This window comes from Heteronotia binoei, chromosome 5, assembly GCF_032191835.1.
Source record: "Heteronotia binoei isolate CCM8104 ecotype False Entrance Well chromosome 5, APGP_CSIRO_Hbin_v1, whole genome shotgun sequence".
NCBI lineage: Eukaryota > Metazoa > Chordata > Lepidosauria > Squamata > Gekkonidae > Heteronotia > Heteronotia binoei.
In genome coordinates this window covers 2,676,062-2,692,895 of record NC_083227.1, presented here as the reverse complement: position 1 = coordinate 2,692,895, position 16,834 = coordinate 2,676,062, and the positions used below count along the sequence as shown (strand labels likewise).

Below are 16,834 nucleotides of genomic sequence, written 5' to 3'. Positions count from 1 at the left end.
ATGATGGCTGGGGCTGATGGGAGTTGTAGGCAAAAAACATCTGGAGAGCTACCGTTGGCCACCCCTGGCATATGCAAATGAGGTGTGCTAATAAGCTCTGGCACCTCTTTTTCAATAAATGACTTCTGGTTGTAGTGCTGAGTCCTGGCCAGAGGGGGCGGAGCAGAGACATGCGGCAGCAGCTGTTGTCCAGAGCCAAAATATCCTCACACACCTGTTTCCAGTCCGGCCAAATGGAAGCCCCGGGGCCAGTGTGGCCTCTGTAAACTCTTGTGCCCCTTCAACCACAGCCGCTTTCACTCCTCCGCGGGGGCTCGTCATGACGCACGCATAGCTGGTCCTCAACATCCACTGGAGTGACTTTGTGACCAACACTGAAGTCCTCAAGCGGGCGGAGGTTACCAGCATGCTGTTGAAGACGCAGCTGCGCTGGGCAGGGCATATTTCTAGGATGGAGAACCACCGCCTTCCCAAGATTGCCCTGTATGGCGAACTTTCCACCGGCCATCGAAATAGAGGGGCACCAAAGAAGAGGTACAAGGACTCCTTGAAGAAATCCCTTGGCACCTGTCGCATCAACCATCACCAGTGGTCTGACCTAGCCTCAGATCGCAAAGCATGGAGGCACACCATCCACCAGGCTGTCTCTTCCTTTGAGAACGCACGCATAGCTGGTCTTGAGGACAAAAGGAAATTGAGGAAGAATCACACTGCTACAGCACCAACCCCAAATCAGACTTTTCCCTGCAGCCACTGTGGCCGGACCTGCCTGTCCCGCATTGGTCTTGTCAGCCACCAGCGAGCCTGCAGCAGACGTGGACTATTGCACCCTTCTTAAATCTTCGTTCGCGAAGCCAAGCCGAGAGAAATGTAGTATTTGACCAAGACAGATAATTGACTTTATTTGTTCCTCTCTGTTATTATCATTGTTATAAAATAGTTATATATTTATATTTTATAGGTCGTGGTCAGAAAAAGACTGTTAGGTTAGTAAGTAGAAGTATTTAGTATTTTATAAGTCTGGCTAATATTGAAATTGAGATATGGTATATATAATCAATTTTTTGTTGTTTTTTTTACTTGACTTATATCTGTTTTAGATATATATATATTCTAACCTCAAACTAAGTTAAGTTACTGTATAACTAACCATAAAACAAAAGGTACTGCTAACATATACTGGATGTCATTAAGCCTATCCATTAATTAAATAACCAATTAATTATTATTTTAATTTAATGATTTAATATAGATTTTAATATTATCCATAGGTAGTTTTATTCCATGATGGAGGAAAGAGTAGCAAGTATTTTATTTATTTATTTATTTATTTATTTTATATCCCGCCCTCCCCACCGAAGCAGGCTCAGGGCGGCTCACAACATAAAATTCCAACAAAACAATAAAACAGTTAAGAACATAAATGAATCCTAGATCTCTTGCACATTAGGACAGCCAGAGTAGAACAGAAGCATTTAAAAAGCAACAGTTTACTCGCCAACATAATTTAAAATTTCCCTTCTCTTCTGAAAGCTATTTTGCTTCTTTCAAGCCAAGTAAAGACAGGTTATCTGGCCAGTAAATTCAATGATGTTGAGAGGCAAGTATTTTTTTTTCTTCTTCCCCACCATATATTAAAGTCTTAACAATTTAAAAGTGCCCTCTATTTAAGTTAGCATAGAAGTAATTATTTGATATAAGCTTCAGTTCCTTTATGAGAGCTTTATTGACAGAGAGCTCTCTTAAACCTCTTTATATGTAGAGGTGTGGAACTGTGTCCCACCAGTTGAGGATTTTGTAAATATATAGTTAAGTTTTAAAGTTTAAGGTTCCTTTTTTTTTTGTTCTTCTTGTAAGTTTATACTTTTACGCTGTCCTGTTGAGTTATATATGTGGGTTGAACTGAAATTGTGCACAAAATGTCTAAGCATTTAAAAATAGTTTCCTGGAATTGCAGAGGTTTAGGTAATCATATTAAAGTTAAAAGAATTTCGAACCTTATGTACAAAGAGAAAGTAAATATTCTATGCTTGCAAGAAACACTGTAAAAAAACAAGTGATTCTATTCCAAAAACAAAATGGTTTTCTCAAAGCTTCCAAGCACCAGGATCGTCTAAGGCAAGAGGTGTAGCCATCCTGGTATCAAAAAACGTTCCATTTCACTGCCAAAATACATTAGTAGACCCACACGGTAGGTTTTTATTTATTAAAGGTGATCTTGATGGGTTGCCATTGACAATAGCTCTGTAGAATAAGAGGATGACCCATTTCTCCAGTTCTGGGGTCCAAATTACCTCTAACGTGAGTCTTTTGCTTCTAACATTCTGCCTGTTTGGGACAGGGTACATCGGTGAAAAGCTCTTTTCTGTGATGACGGTCAGTGAATCAAAACTATATCCACGCCTGAACACAATACTCAGGATTGCTGCAGCACAGATCTTGACTCCAGAGTCTGATGTAATAATTCAGAGTACGAGGTGCCATTTGTCAAAGACTTGTAAATAAAGAAAATACTGTACGAGTATGTGTGTCTTTTCAGTAAAAATGAATATTGCTAAGTTTGGTGCAGTGGTTAAGTGCATGGACTCTTATCGGGGATCACCGGGTTTGATTCCCCACTCCTCCACTTCATCCTATGAAATTGTGGCTCAGGACAGTCAAAACAAAATGTTTCTAGTTACATTGCATTGTTAGCCTGTAGAATTTATTGCCACAAAATGTAGGGGTGGAAACAATGTGAGAAGAGACAATGTAGGGAGAGCCAGTTTGGTGTAGTGGTTAAGTGTGTGGACTCTTATCTGGGAGAGCCGGGTTTGATTCCCCACTCTTCCACTTGCACCTGCTAGCATGGCCTTGGGTCAGCCAGAGCTCTCTTATCTGGGAGAACCGGGTTTGATTCCCCACTCCTCCACTTGCACCTGCTAGCATGGCCTTGGGTCAGCCAGAGCTCTCTTATCTCGGAGAACCGGGTTTGATTCCCCACTCCTCCACTTGCACCTGCTGGAATGGCCTTGGGTCAGCCATAGCTCTCTTATCTGGGAGAACTGGGTTTGATTCCCCACTCCTCCGCTTGCAGCTGCTGGAATGGCCTTGGGTCAGCCATAGCTCTGGCAGAGGTTGTCCTTGAAAGGGCAGCTGCTGTGAGAGCCCTCTGCAGCCCCACCCACCTCACAGGGTGTCTGTTGTGGGGGGAAAAGGTAAAGGAGATTGTGAGCCGCTCTGAGACTCTTCGGAGTGGAGGGCGGGATATAAATCCAATATCTTCATTTACCTCACAGGGTGTCTGTTGTGGGGGAGGAAGGGAAAGGAGATTGTGAGCCACTCTGAGACTCTTCGGAGTGGAGGGCGGGATATAAATCCAATATCTTCTTCTTTTTTTTTTTTTTTTTAGAAAAGTTTTAAGTTTATTAAGAAAAACAAGATACAAAACAAAACACAGAAACAAGAGAGCACTAAAACAAAAAACACTAAGACAAAAAACACTAAACACTAAACACTAATACAAAGAAACACTAAACAAAATACACATTACTACATACAACCTCTAACTACTACTTAACTACATGTACTCCCCCACAGGAGAGGGAGAGGATTGAGCTTGTTAATAAAACATTTCTTACTCCATCTCTACTTTAAACTAGATATAATTATTTTGTATCGAAACCTCTATTTTAAAAATAGATATAATCATTTTATGTCAAAACCTCTATTTTTAACCCACTCGTATACAGGATCCCATTCCTCCCGGCATTTCTGCACGTTACCATTTCGCAGTCGGGTAGTCAACAGATCCGATTCCGCTATTTCTAAAAGTTTAATAATAAATTCTTCTCTATTAGGAGTTCTATCTTCCTTCCAATATTTAGCGTATAAAATTCTTGCAATTGTGACTATGTACAGTAATAATTTCAGCTTGGTCGCAGGTAAGTTGTGTCTACAAATGTTTATAAGATATAGTTCCGGAACATGTTTCACTTGTATTTGCAAAATTTTTTGGATCCAGATATTGACTTGTGTCCAGTATTTTCTAGCCTTTTTACATTGCCACCATATATGGAACAGAGAGCCTTTAACTTCAGTACATTTCCAGCATTTATTAGAATAAGAAGGGTATATCTTTGCCAATCTATCTGGCGTAAGGTACCATCTGTATATCATTTTATACATATTTTCTTTAAGATCTGCTGGCTTTATTAACTTTATATTTTGCTTCCATAGCTTCTCCCATTCTTGCAAATCTATATTGTAACCGAAGTCCTTCAGCCATCTGATCCATGCTTCTTTGACCACCTCGTCTTGCATCTTAACTTGGAGCAACCAGTCATAAACTTTGGTAATTAATTTTTGTTTGGACTCCAAAATCAAATCTAGGTCAGAATAAGAGTTCAGGAAACCAATTTCTTTATCTTTCCGAAATCTTGATCTCACTTGGCATTGTAGCCACCAAGTTAACTTTAGAACTTCTTCCTCAATCAGTTCATTCTGGTCATTGAGCAAGTAGGCATAGTCCTGTTGATTTTCCCAATTATACAGTTTGGGATGTGACGCAGCCTCTATCGGGGAGATCCATTTTGGAGTATGTTTATACATCACTTTAATTTCACTCCAGACCGCATACAGAGATCTTCTTATTTCATGTCTGAAAAAGCGCCCAGTTTTGACAGGAGTTTTATACCACATGTAATTATGCCAGCCTTCTCCTAACCCTTCGCCCTCTAAAGCCAATAATCTTTTGTTTTCCAATTTACACCAAGCTCTCAGCCACGCTATATTGCACGCTTTATAATACAGTTTCCATTCCGGGAGAGCTAGTCCTCCTCTTAGCTTAGCATCTTGCATAACTTTCATTTTAATTCTGGCCTTCTTACTCTGCCAAATAAACGTTTTAGTCATCTCGTTAAGTTGCTGAAAAAAAGATTTAGGTAGTGTAATTGGAATTGTTTGGAATAAAAATAATACTCTCGGAAGAATATTCATTTTAATCGTTGCAACTCGGCCAAGGAGCGAAATTTGGAGATCTTTCCAATTATTTAGATCCCTCCGAATCTCTCTCAAAATTTTTTCATAGTTGTCTCTATATAAATTCTTTAAGTTATTGGTCAGAGAGATTCCCAAGTATTTAACCTTCTTTTCATTCTTAAATCCAGAAAGCTGTTCCAACCTTTCAGTTTGGTCCTTTTCCATATTCTTTGTTAGGATCTTGGTTTTAACAGTATTCAATTTAAATCCGGATACTTCTCCATACTCTCTTAATCTTTGTTTTAAGAGTTCAATCGATGATATAGGTTGTTCCAGTGTAAATACCAGATCGTCTGCAAACGCCAACGTTTTTAATTCTGTATTGTTTATTCTAATCCCCTGAATTTGAGAGTCTTCTCTAATCTTCTTGATCAGCGGTTCTAAGGTCAGTATAAATAGTAGCGGAGATAGTGGACATCCTTGTCTTGTACCTTGTTCTATTTCTATTAAGTCAGTCGTTACTCCGTTGAAATTAACTTTCGCTGTCTGTTTCGTGTACACTGCTTCAACCATTGAACAATATCTTTCTCCACACCCAACTCCTACCAAAGTCTCTTTAATGAAGTTCCAATTAACATTGTCAAAAGCCTTTTCAGCATCTATCAGAATCGCCGCAAATTCTTTATCTGGGTGTTCTCTATAGTACTCAATTGCGTTCAGGAGCAGTCTCACGTTCTGATTCATTAAGCGTCCCGGAACAAACCCCGTTTGATCCTCATGTATTAAACTTCTGATGACTTTCTTCAATCTATTTGCTAGTATTGTTGCATAAATCTTATAGTCACTGTTCAACAAAGAAATTGGTCTGTAGTTTTTAATTTCTGCTGGATCAGAGTCTTCTTTATGTATAAGAGATATTAAAGCTTCTTTCCACGATTCTGGGATATCACCGGTATTGTAAACATTTTCCATTACTTTCTTAAAGGGAAGTAGTAATACATCTTCAAAAGCTCTAAAAAATTCAATCGGCAATCCGTCTGTGCCCGGCGTCTTGTTGTTTTTTTGAGTTTTTATAGCATCGACTACTTCCTGCATTGAGATTGAGTTTTCTAAGCTTGCTTGTTGTTCCTTTGTTAATTGTTGCATTTTCACTTCCGTTATATAAGCCTCTTGTTTTTGTTGATCAAGTTTCTGTTTCTTATACAAATTCTGGTAAAAGTCCTGAATAATGGTTTTCATTTGAAAGTTTTGAAAGATCTCCTCTTTCGCCTCATTCCTTAACATCTTTATGATCTTTTTCTCCTTCTCTTTTCTCAATCTGTACGCCAGCCATCTACTCACTTTGTTCGCATTTTCAAAGTAATTTTGTCTTGTCCACTTTAGCTTTCTCTCAATTTCTTCTGCTAAAAGAATATTTATCTGATGTTGAATAGCTATAATTTTAGTCTTGGTCCCGTTTGGATTCCCCGTTTTCTGTTGTTTCTCAAAATAGTTCAACTTTGCTAGGAGCTCATTGTAAGTCTTTCTTTGTTCTCTCTTCCTCCTTGATGAATATCGGATGGCGACACCTCTAAAAAAAGCCTTGAATGCATCCCATATTATTGAAATCTTTGTATCCTTTTCAAGATTACATTTAAAAAATTCTTGTATTTCTTTTTTGGCTTCTTCCAAAAATTTGGTTTCCTTCAAGATTTGTAAATTTAAAGACCATCTAAAGTTTCTTTTTTGTTCCTGAAATGCCACCGAGATTGGACTATGATCTGAATACGATTGGGGAAGAATATCCACTTGATTAACCGTCAACATCATATCCAGAGACATCCAGATCATATCAATTCTTGACCAAGACTTATGTGGTTGTGAGTAGAAAGTATAATCTGCTGTGCTCGAATTTCTTGTTCTCCAAGCATCTACTAGATTCAGTTCCTCAGCCATTTTTAAGAAGGAATTAGGTAATAAATTTCGAGTCTTCTTCTTTTTCTTTTGTGAGTCTTCATATTTTTTGTCCAATTTCATATCAAATATCGCATTGTAATCTCCTATAATACAATATCTATCCGAGTTAAATTCTCTTAACTTAAGGTACAGATCTTGATAAAATTTTTCTTGATTTTCATTGGGGGCATATATATTCCCCAAAATTGTTTTCTGCCCATTTAATTCTACTTCAACGATAAGAATTCTTCCTTGCTCATCCGAATACAAACAGCTCGATTTAATCTGATGAGAGATGAAAGTTGCTACCCCTTTCTTCTTCTTCTGCGAGTCACATGAAGCATATAAAGTTCCAAATTTCTTGTTTTCCAGGTACTTTACATTGTCTTTCCGAATATGAGTTTCCTGTAAACAAATGATTTGTGCGCCAGATTTTTTCAATTGTTGAAAGACTCTCCTCCTCTTGCCGGGTTCATTTAAACCGTTCACATTCAAAGAAAATATTGTAGTCTCTGCCTTGGAATTCATTTTGGTGATTCCTTACTATCAGGTATCTTGACTTCCTTCCTACTCTGAAGTCTTGTCTTCATCTTGTCTCGTTGTTTTTTGGGGGATTCTCCAGCCGGAGATTCTTCATCGCCTTCTAGCTCTTGTTCGCCTCCTGACTCCGATCCACTCCGTTCCACGCACTGGTCCCAGAATTCTTCCATCTTTGCCTCAGTAGTAATGTTATACCTCTTCGCTTGAAATGTAAAAAAGAGACCTTGTGGAAAAAGCCATCTAAACTGAATTTCATGCTTAATTAGCCACGCTGACAGTTTCTTGAATTTAAACCTCCTCTGCCTTACACTCCAGGGTATCTCTTTTAGGATCTTTATTTTGTTTCCTTTCCAATTAATTTCACATTCTCTTGTTTTTCTCAGGACTCTTTCCGTTGTTTCTGATCGCAAAAGTTTAACTTGAACCTCCCTAGGGAGTTTAAACTTCCTTATGTAACTGGATGAGACTCTTTTAGCCCATAAGATATCTCTTGGGCCTTCTTCTAGTAATTCTTCATTATCCACTGTTAAAATGTCCATTATCTTACTGGGTAGGTCTTCTTCCCTCTCTTCAGGGATGTTTTGGAAACGCAGAATTGTTGCTGCTTTCTCCATTTCAAGTCTCATCAATCGATCTTCCAGCTCTGTCAATTCTTTTTGATTCTCTCTAGCTATGTCACTTGTCTGCTTACTTCGCTCTTCCATTCTGTCTACTTTAGCAGTTAAGCCATGGACCTGTTGCGTATTAGCCAGCAGTTGTTTTTGGAATTCAGCCAACTGGTCATTTGTCTTCTTTACTTCACTCATCAAGTCAGTTCTTAATTCATCCAAGGCTTCGTGATTTTTCTTAAATCCAGCTGTTACACTCTTCTGCAGTTTTTCCAGTGCATCTTGGTTTCCAGAGACTGGAGTCATTTTAGGTCCCACCGCCGGTGGGGTGCCTTGCTGATATTTCTTGATCTTCGTTTCTGTCATTCTAATTTTGCTAGACCAAGTCTAATAAGTTCACCCCCCCTTTCACTTTACTATATAATTCAATCTCTCAATCTCTCAGTTTCTTCTTGACAAAACTGGCACCCCTCTTGTTTAAGATGAGCTGTAACAACTCAATAATCAATAATCCAATCCAATCATTACATCACCATTCAAGATCCCCTTACCCAAAACAACCCCCCTAAATAAATTTACCCTTAAAAAAATCAGTATTTCAGTTCATTATAATGTAGATCAGATATTCCAATTAATTTCTTATTGCTTAATAATTAGGAACTTCAATTATTCAAAAAACAAAAAAATAAATCAATTTAGTCCAATAGCAGATACAGATTCTGAAATAATTATACAGTTGTGCTGTTATAAAAAATTAAAAAGTGGATAAGAATTTTAATCACAGTCTTATCTTGCCTGCTTCTTGTCTACCTCTTCTTCTTTCTTCTTTCTTCCCTCCCCCTGCTTCTTTTCTTCTGCCTTTATCCTATTATTCTATCAGCCTCTATCCAATAAAGAAGATAGTTCCTGTTGTGTTCAGTTGTGCTTAGTTATATTCAGTTCCTGCTGTATTCAATTCAAACTCCACAGTTCAGACAGTCTATTTATTGTAGGCGAGATCACAGGAGAGAAGAGAGTCTGGGAAAAAAGCCAAAACAAACCGCAGCAAAACAAAACAAATCCTCCGCCAAAACTCCAAGTTCTCTCTGCTCCTGCTGGTTATCGACACGGACACAGACACAACACCCAGATCTTCGATAAAGCACGGCCGCGGCAAATGCCGCTAAGAACCGCCTCTTTACCCTTTCAGTTATTCATCCCCGGAACAAGATATAAAAACAGATCAGAAACACGAAGATATATTCCAACGACCACCAAGCACCAAGCACTATCGGATCTTGCCAAGTCGAAACTTACGGGGGGGGGGGAATTTCTTCAGCCCCGGGGAGCCACTGATGTTTCACTTTACTCCACACCTTCCTAATAAACAAAATAGGTCCCGTCCGCCATTACGACTTGCTTCCGCGAATGACTCTCCCGGGCCCCAGCGATCTAGTCCCTCTTTTCCCCCTCCTCACTCCTGCTTCTCGTCTTGTCTTGTCTTTAAGCCCCCTTCTACCGGCTCCACTCACCCGACCACGCTCTTGCACGATTCCACAGCCACCTTCAAGTCCGCTTGCGGCTTCGGCCAGCCCCCGGGGAAGCGCGCCGCCACTCACCACCACTCACCGCCGCTTTCTCCACACCTCCGCTTCCGCGCCTCTCGGACCACCGACCCAAAGGACCTTCTCTTCATCCACTAAGCACTTAGCCGAGGGGAAGTACCCACTTTCGAACAGTCTTTAGGGTACAACCGATAGGAGTCACGCTTCCTCTCCGTTCTCCCTCACTCCGGCAGCACAGTTAAGCGCCTAAGCGTTGAGAGGCAACGGCCAGGAGGAAACCGGCGCTGGTTGGGGAACCTCCGCTCCCCCCCCATCAGCCAGAAGCCCTCCAGACTCCGGAGCGTCCCCTGACAGCTCCGATAAGGGTACCCCCCGTCCGGGAAGCCCCCTCTGTCGCCCCACAAACAGAGTCCCTTCTCGAGCTAGAGAAAGGAGCTCCGCTTCACTCCGCCATCTTCCGGAAGTCCCAAATCCAATATCTTCATCTACCTCACAGGGTGTCTGTTGTGGGGGAGGAAGGTAAAGAAGATTGTGAGCCGCTCTGAGACTCTTCGGAGTGGAGGGCCGGATATAAATCCAATATCTTCTTCTAAAAATCAAACTTAGTTTTGGAAGATAAATCCAGGTGGTCTGAAGCAATAGAACAAACAAAGTTTTGGGAATGTTAAGCTTTCATGTGCTAAAAGCGCACTTCATTGGACAAAAGTATGGGACGGAATTAGCGGTCCTACATATATAGAATTAGCGAATTAGTATGAAAAATCCTGAAAATGTTTTTAGCAGGTGCTGCTGGACTCCCAACTAATTCTTCATGGGAAACCATGGGCTCCATTATTTCCTAAGGGACTGTGTGGTCTCCATTACTCTCTATGGCCAATCCTGTATTCTGTGTTGGCAAGCATGTGTAGACTGTGTGGGCAATCACTGTCCTTAGGGGAAGTGTAATTCTCCATGGGAAACCATGGTCTCCATTATTTCCTAAGGGACAGTGTGGTCTCCATTACTCTCTATGGCCAATCCTGTATTCTCTGTTGGCAAGCATGTGTAGACTGTGTGGGCAATCACTGTCCTTGGGGAAGCCTAAATTCCATTACTCCCTATGGGCAAGTGTGCATTCTCTACTGGCAATCATGTATAGTCTATTGGCAATCCCTGTTCCCAGTTTTAGTACATCCTCTCTGTGGGGGGAGCAGTGGGGGGCTGGCCGGGGTGTCTGCTTGCCCGATGGCAAGAGGGCCCCTGATGAAGTGGGCCCCCTCAAACTATAGGCAGTACGTCTAAAATTTTAATGATCTTTTAGTAGCTTGTAACTATAATAGACATTCCAGTATTATTACTAAAATTGACCCGGCATGTAGGGTTGCCAGCCTCCAGGTGGAGCCTGGGGATCTCCCGCTTTTACACCTGATCTCCAGCTGGCAGAGATCAGCTCCCCTGGAGAAAATGCAGTCTGGATTCACATCTCATCTCGACAGAATGCTGCCAAGAACATGTACAGTAGATGCACACTGGAATTACTAAATATATATATACCATTATTTTGCAAAAGTTTTAGTTGTACCTTTTTTCCACTTCTGTATTTTGGAAAATTTTATTTATTTCTTATAAAAATTAAACGATAGCCTTAAAATTGTGATTGAGCCCCCTTTGTCTCCTGGGAACCAAGATTTTTAGACCCAGTCCGCCACTGGGGGTGGGGTGGGGGGAGAGAGTGATGGATCTGACGCTTCCTCCTACTCCTGAGTCGTCCCACTGAGCCGCAGAGGGCATCGCTGGCTGCAGCCCGACCAACCCGGCTGGGTCTGGGAGCAGGAACCCGGAGTCTTCCTCTGTGTCCAGCCCTGCAAGGGAGATCTGCAAGGTGCGCGTGTCTGCTGCTTTGCTCCAGCGCTGCAAGGGTTAAAGGCACAGAGCCGCTTTTGCAAGAGAGGCCGAGCAGGGGGGGGGGGGGAGGAAGGAAGGCTCTTCGGCTGGGGGGGGGGGAGCAGGAGTTCCTGAATTGCACAAGAGAGGAAGAGCTTCGAGTCCGCAGAGAAGCAGGGAAAAGGCTCCTTGCAGCAGCCGGACCCAGGGAAGGTCTCCTTGCAAGTAAGTCTTGCAGGATTTGGGGAGGGGAGGGGAGAATCAGGGAGTAGATCTTGCAGGAAGAGAGGGAAGCGGCTGTTAGCATCACTTGTGCTCTGGGCATGAGATTTCTGGGGACGGGAAATCTTTAAAGTGCAAGACTGAATTCAGCAAATGGATCCGGCGTCCAATCGCTGGTCATTTCAGTTCTGCACAAAACAGCTGCTGCTCTCAGGTTGTCAAGTCTGCAGTGGGAAATCCCCAGGCAATTGGGGGGCGGGGGGAGCTCAGTGGAGTCTAATGCCATAGAGCCCCCACAGGCATGTTTTGGGGGGGCTGACCTGATCTCCGTACTCAGAATCATAGAGCTGGAAGGGATCTCCAGGGTCATCTAGTCCAACCCCCTGCACAATGCAGGAAACTCACAACTGCGCCCCCCCCCAACACACATCCACTGACCCCTGCTCCATGAGCAGAAGATGGCAAAAAAACCCAAACTCCCCCTTGCCAATCTGGCCTAGAGAAAAATTTCTGACTGACCCCAAAGTGCTGCTCAGCATTTCCCTGGGTGTGTAAGAAGGGGCCACAAAAACTAGGCACTGATGCAGGCCTTCCTGCCCTCACGGTCTCCCTAATTCATACCCCACCCTTTTCAGAGACACAGAGTGGCTTACAATCTTCTGTATCTTCTTCCCCCACAACAGACACTCTGTGAGGTGGGTGGGACTGAGGGCTCTGATGGAAACTGCCCTTTCAAGGACAGCTCTGTGAGAGCTATAGCTGACCCAAGGCCATTCCAGCAGCTGCAAGTGGAGGAGTGGGGAATCAAACCCGGTTCTCCCAGATAAGAGAGCTCTGGCTGACCCAAGGACATTCCAGCAGCTGCAAGTGGAGGAGTGGGGAATCAAACCCGGTTCTCCCAGATAAGAGAGCTATGGCTGACCCAAGGCCATTCCAGCAGCTGCAAGTGGAGGAGTGGGGAATCAAACCCGGTTCTCCCAGATAAGAGAGCTATGGCTGACCCAAGGCCATTCCAGCAGCTGCAAGTGGAGGAGTGGGGAATCCAACCCGGTTCTCCCAGATAAGAGAGCTCTGGCTGACCCAAGGCCATTCCAGCAGCTGCAAGTGGAGGAGTGGGGAATCAAACCCGGTTCTCCCAGATAAGAGAGCTATGGCTGACCCAAGGCCATTCCAGCAGCTGCAAGTGGAGGAGTGGGGAATCAAACCCGGTTCTCCCAGATAAGAGAGCTATGGCTGACCCAAGGCCATGCTAGCAGGTGCAAGTGGAGGAGTGGGGAATCAAACCCGGTTCTCCCAGATAAGAGTCCGCACACCTAACCACTACACCAAACTGGCTCTCTACCTCCTGCCTGAATGAGAATCAACCACAGCCCTATCTTAGGACCCTGACACAATGCCAGTTTGGGGACAGGGCTACTACTGGGTATTCAGGGCCGCTCAGCAGAGGAGAGGGAATTAAATAAAATCCGTTGTTAAGGTGCAAAGAGCCTAATTCAGAAATGCCACCAATGCCCATGAGTCAGAGCACAAGGCTGTTGTCCCCCCCGCCAGACAGGCAGAGAGCCATGCGCCCAGATATCAGCTGCCCACATCCAGAAGGCCGGGAGGGGAAAAGAAGACTGGGAACACATCGCTATGAAGATCACGGCCTCAGCAACAGGACCCCTGTAGAAAGAACATGAGCAGAGCCCTGCTGGATTAGACCAGGAGTCCATCTAGTCCAGCCTCCTGTCTCCCAAAGGGGCCAGCCAGTTCCTCTGGACAACAAGCAAGAGGGCATGGAGGCCAAGGCCTTCCCCTGATGCTGCCTCCTTCTCTGAGATCCAGAGGTTGACTGCCTCTAAATGTGAAGGGTCCCCTCGGTCACCATAGCTAGCAGCCATTGATAGATTTGCCCTCCATGAATTTATCTGGTCTCTTTGAGAGCTGTTTATTCCTGTGGTGGCCATGACTACGCCCTCTGGTGGCAGATTCCACACTTTAATCGTTCTCTGTGCCTTGAACCTTCTGCCCATTGGGTATATTGGATGCCTTCAATTTCTACTTGGGGGAGGAAGCAAAATTCCTCTCTGTCCGCTGTCTGTTGTGGCAGGACTTCCCTGTGCAGAAGCCGTGCTGATTTCCCCTCAGCAGCCTTTGTCCTTCCGTGTGTCTGACAATTAATTCTGTCTTTGATTACAGATTCTGCTAATATGCCCAGGACAGGCGTTCGGATGACCAGCCTGTAATTTCCTGGTTCCCCTCTGAATCCCTTTTTAAAATAGGTCACATACACAGGTTCGTAGATCAACTATCTCACATCCTTTAGAAACTCTTGGGTGTTTGCCATCAGGACCCGGAGACTTTGGGCCCCCTAGGAGATGTCTACAATAGTTAATGATGTGAATCCTGATTTGCAAACCACGAGAAGGACTTTCCTTCTGATCCAGGAGGGCAGTCCTGGGTGTGTCTTGACCAGGGTCGGTGATGTAGCTCCATCTTCTTTAGGTTCCTTTCTGCCTTTTTGATATATTCCGCTCTCCCTCTTCACAGCCAAGTGAATAAAAGCATTTTTTCCACAGCTGGAAGTAACCCAAGAGAAGGGAAAGGAGATGGAAGAGCAGGACCCAGAAGGACCTGGAACGGGCAAGAGAGAAAGCAAAGGCCCCAAACCTACCCTAGCTGGGAGTGGTGTTGGATTCTGGGAAAGCCCTGAGCCGGAAGTCTGTAATCAGGTCACGGTGATCTCAGAGGAATATCGTCAGCGTTTCCGGCAATTCAGCTACCATGAGTCTGATGGGCCCCGAGAGGTTTGCAGCCAGCTCCATGGACTTTGCAGCCAGTGGCTGGAGCCGGAGAGGCACACCAAGAAGCAGATCGTGGACCTGGTGATCCTGGAGCAGTTCCTGACTCTCCTGCCCCAGGAAATGCAGGGCTGGATCAGAGGATGTGGGCCGGAGACCAGTTCCCAGGCGGTGGCCCTGGCCGAAGGTTTCCTCCTGAACCAGGCAGAGGAGAAGAGGCAGGCAGGGCAGGTGAGGGAGCTTCATGCCGTCCTTTCGAGTTGTGACCTTTCACCTTATACGCATCCCTCCAGGCACTTCCCCAGGGCTGATAGAAAACCAGATCCCTGATTCTTGCAGCTCTGTTGATGGATGCAGGGATGGGGAATGGAGCATGTTTTGCTTCCTTGGTCTTTAGCCTTCCTGCTCTTCCCTGTCTCTCTTCCTGCTGTTCCAGATGTGGGGACCATCTGTGAAGATGGAAGCGGAGGTCTCTGAGGAGGAAGGGTCTCCCTTGGAGGAAGAGCAGAAGACGCAGGCCCAGGAGCGTGCCCAAGAGGCCCTCTCACACGGTAAGGGTGCCTTGTGCTAGATCTGGGCCCATTGTGAAGTTGTCGGATAGAAGGTTGTGACTCAGCAGGGGACCTGGAAGGGCCTTCTACAGGCTGCCACCGCTCTGGTCAGGGTCTTTCTGGGGAGTCCAGAGTACCCCCCCAACTCCTGAATCTTCCTTCTTAGCAAAACCTTTTAGCCATGACCAAGGAGACGTGAGGACTCAGGCAACCTAACAACAACAACAGTTTATTTATAGTGCTCAAACAATCGGTGGGTGGTAAAGACTTTTAGTGCAGCAGTGAATGGGGAAAAGTGGTGATGTTAGCCTTAGCGATGGCTTCCATTAACAGAGAGAAGAAAGACAGTTTGACTGGACAGCTCATGGCGGCGCGACCTCTTTCACTGCGAAAACCAGGGACTTGCGCACACGGGGAGGCTGGGAGGTTGTTTTGCCCATGCTAGGACCCATTAGGAGAAGGGCTGCAGTAAAGATGAAACCCACAACATGCACCTGGGCCTATAAGGAAACGGCTTTTGCTTTAGTGTAGATGTGTGTGAGGTGCAACTCCAGGCATCCTGGCAACCAAGCTGGTGATCACGATGTCCGTATATACGCAAAATTAGGAGGTTTTGTTCACACTAAGCAGTGGAGTCTTCTGAGCAAAAATTCTACTCCATGAGCTACCAGCATTAAAGTTGTGAGTTACTGTATAATTAGTTTGCCCTGGAGCCATTTTTCCTGAGCTATGACAAAAATGTGTGAGCAAGAGGCTAAAAAACTGAGCCAGCTCACACTAACTCAGCTTCGAAGGCACACTGGCTCTGGGCTAGTTTTTCCTCCAAAATTCTGCCACCCAGTCAGAGAGAGAGAAGGGATCCTGGAAGATCCTTAAGAGACGTAGGGCCCACTAGCAACTCCTAGGCAGGCTTCCCCGTGTCCTCTAGGCCGCACTAGGCCTCAGATCATGACAAAGGTTCAGGACAGGAGAAAAAGAAAATACTTTTGCATGCCACACAAGGTTCCATTTGCACCTAGTAGCTGAAGGGGACTAATGGAGCTCTGCTTCATATGTTTATCCAGTCCCCTCTTGAAGCTGTCTGTGCTTGTAGCCACCGCCTCTTCCTGAAGCAGTGAATTCCTCAGGTTAACTGAAATATTCCCATATAATGTACCTTCCATTAGAGGGATTTAAGGCAGCTTTAAAAAGAAAAGTTGACCTTTCGCCCCTGGGCGCTTTGGGGGCAGGGCAAGGGGTAGAAGAGACCCTTCAGGCGTTTGCAATAAAAAAGGCCAACGCCATGCTGGGAATTATTAGGAAGGGAATAGAAAACAAATCAGCCAGTATCATAATGCCCCTGTATAAATCGATGGTGTGGTCTCATTTGGAATACTGCATGCAATTCTGGTCACCGCACCTCAAAAAGGACATTATAGCATTGGGAAAAGTGCAGAAAAGGGCAACTAGAATGATTAAAGGGCCGCAACACTTTCCCTATGAAGAAAGGTTGAAACGCTTGGGACTCCTTAGCTTGGAGAAACGTCGACTGCAGGGTGACATGATAGAGGTTTACAAGATAATGCATGGGATGGAGAAAGTAGAGAAATAAGTACTTTTCTCCCTTTCCCACAATACAACAACTCGTGGGCATTCAATGAAATTGCTGAGCAGTCAGGTTAAAACGGATAAAAGGAAGTCCTTCTTCACCCAAAGGGTGATTAACATGTGGAATTCACTGCCACAGGAGGTGGTGGCGGCTACAAAATATATATATATATATATTTGGCCGCTGTGTGACACTGAATGTTGGACTGGATGGGCCATTGACCTGATCTAACATGGCTTCT

General features: G+C 44.3%; 2 protein-coding genes across 2 annotated transcripts in view; one reads left to right on the top strand and one right to left on the bottom strand.

The window, feature by feature from the left end:
* Positions 1-16,834, bottom strand: part of LOC132571389 (zinc finger protein 850-like) — a gene marked incomplete at its 3' end in the record, with an annotated part of 552,489 nt that overhangs the window by 385,951 nt on the left and 149,704 nt on the right. The gene's annotated exons all lie outside the window — the stretch shown is intronic.
* The window catches only part of LOC132572107 (oocyte zinc finger protein XlCOF6-like), a 35,860-nt gene that overhangs the window by 10,168 nt on the left and 8,858 nt on the right, over positions 1-16,834 (top strand). The window lies entirely within an intron of this gene.